The following is a 2,500-nucleotide window of genomic DNA, read 5'->3' on the forward strand; positions in this document are numbered from 1 at the left end:
GTTAATACCCTCACTTTCCACTCGAGTGATGTGCGCCCAAACACCGCGTGTGACCGGCGCAAGAGAATCGCCTGTTTCGAATATCTCTTGTATTTCTAACTGCCCACGACTCAGTTCTGTCCAGACACGTGTAATGATGTTAAGTGTGGTTGATTTGTCAACCCTCGCATCTCCCAAGCCAGCAATGACGTGAATAGGCCCCGCTAGCTTTGAAATCTCGTCCAGTACACCTTGATTCATCTCATAAGTTCCCGTCTTGTTGTTTAACTCTAGAAAAAGCTTTGCTTTCCCTCCGGCGAAGGCAAGCAGAGGAACGCCAACAGCAAAGAGTAAAAATGCAAAAAGCTGTACATTCGTCATATTGCTTTCTGGAACTTGACGGAGCGGGCGGAAAACGACTTTACTTTATCAAGTCCCGTGGCTGTAGGTAAAATATTGTAATTCTCAACAAGAAAACTCCGTTTCTCGGAAATCATTAATTTTTTTGCGTAGTGTTTTGAACAAAGGCTGATATTGTTTATGCAAAGGAATGACGTAATTTGTATCCATAGATATGCACAAATCGTGTTGCAGAATATGACGGTCAAGTAGTTCCCAAGCAATGTAATGATTTACAAGTAACGAAAACAAGTAACGCGGTTAAAACAACCGTGGCTAAAAACAATCGTAACAAGAGAACTCTACCATTTTGTTATTTCATTGGTTTGCGCCTTTCCTCTATTAGTTAATTTTCGCAACGTTGTTGAAATGCAAAATTAATACTTAGTTTCCAATACGGTAGAATGGAAAATTCAACTAGGGCTATCACAGGTATATGAATTTAGCTATCTATATGAATTTTTAATAATGTCAGAGCGATTATTTTAATACATATTTGAAGCCAATGTATGAGATCGCACAAACTGTGTTCTAATCGCTTCAGTTTCCGAACGAGGCTAAACAAAACCAATTTGCCCTATGCCTGTGTTCTATTATTTTGATGTTTGTGCGTTCATTGAGGCGGATTGAGTGGGCTAATCAAGGGTGGTCTGCGTTCTAAACTCGATCAATTCATTACTAATGAACGGAACTACTCAAAATTGTCTTCAATGCAATCGTCAAGGATCTAAGCTAGTTTCTTTCGCCTGTAGCATTCTGAGCATCAAGGGTTTTCTGAAGTTGTCCGGAAAATTGCTCGTTTCCGACCTCTTGGTACAATTTTACTTTCGCTGATGCATGGCACCGACAAAGTTTGAGACACGGAAGAGACAAAATCTCCTTCAGCCGAGGAGAAGCTGAGGAGTTTTTGTCGTGCGAACAATAACGGTGGGCCCGCGGTCCCTTGGGTCGACTATCGGTCATGCAGAAACTTTGATAGCTTTGTCTTTTGGGTCTCGTGTTTTGGAGGAAACCCCATTTCCCTTTCAGGCGCGGATCCATACCGGTCTCCACCATTTTCCGGAAAACGGTCTGCTTTGTAATTTCATAATTGAGTTATTTTAATGTAGTAAAAATTGCACTAAATAATAAACTGTTATGTGCTTGGATGTTTTCATCAAACCGACTTGTTAATTTCAATATTTAAATGATTAAATCACTTAGCCAACCTGGCATAAATTGTACAAGCCTCTTTGTCTATTTCTTTCAGACACTACAACGGATGCTGATAGCAGCATACTGTTGAAGAATTCTACTGAACACGTCAACGATTTGGGATTGTACTATACCAAAGCACAATCACTATCTGATGACCGAAAGCTAGAACTCCTGAAAAATTCTTGGACATCACCTAGAGCTTACAATTTCCCTAAAACCCAGTTCTATGGAAAGTACAGAGCATTTTCTTTTGAATGGCTTACTCAGTTTCCGTGGCTCGTCTACTCTGCGGCTCAGGATGGAGCGTTTTGCCGCTTTTGTGTTTTATTTGGACACCTAACAGGAAAAAACAGTGACCGCCTTGACAAACTATACAAGAGTCCTTTAAAGAACTGGGTGTCCACAAGCACGAAGTTCAAGGAACACCAGCTTAATTCCGAATTTCACAAGGCAGCGGCTGGTTGCGCTGAAGATTTCCTTCGTGTACAGGAAGGAAAAATGCTGTCTATCTCAGAGCAGCTCAGTGATATTCATCGTAACACTGTCGAACTTTACAGACAGAAGTTACGATCTATCATTTAAACTGTTGTGCTTTGTGGTAAACAGAACATGGCATTACGAGGCCACCGCGATGACTCGTCACACCTAGACGAATCTTCAGGCAACCCAGGGGACTTTCAAGCCCTGCTTAATTTCAGAGTGGAAGCTGGAGATAAAGTCCTAGCAAATCAATTTGCCAACGGCCCGAGAAATGCAACATACCGCTCCAAGACGATCCAGAATGAGATCATAGAAGTGTTAGGCACTTACATTCAAGACAAGATCGTCGCAGAGATTAATGAAGCAGGTGCATTTTCCCTTCTGGCGGATGAGGCAAGTGACAGCAGCAACAAGGAACAATTACCACTCGTTCTAAGGTTTGTCG

The 2,500-nt window shown here is 41.8% G+C and overlaps 1 pseudogene; it reads left to right on the forward strand.

Moving 5' to 3' along the window:
* The first annotated feature begins 782 nt into the window (after positions 1 to 782).
* LOC138017635 (52 kDa repressor of the inhibitor of the protein kinase-like) overlaps positions 783 to 2,500 on the forward strand; it is a 1,921-nt pseudogene continuing 203 nt past the window's right edge.

Source organism: Montipora capricornis, chromosome 9 (assembly GCF_036669925.1).
Source record: "Montipora capricornis isolate CH-2021 chromosome 9, ASM3666992v2, whole genome shotgun sequence".
Classification (NCBI taxonomy): domain Eukaryota; kingdom Metazoa; phylum Cnidaria; class Anthozoa; order Scleractinia; family Acroporidae; genus Montipora; species Montipora capricornis.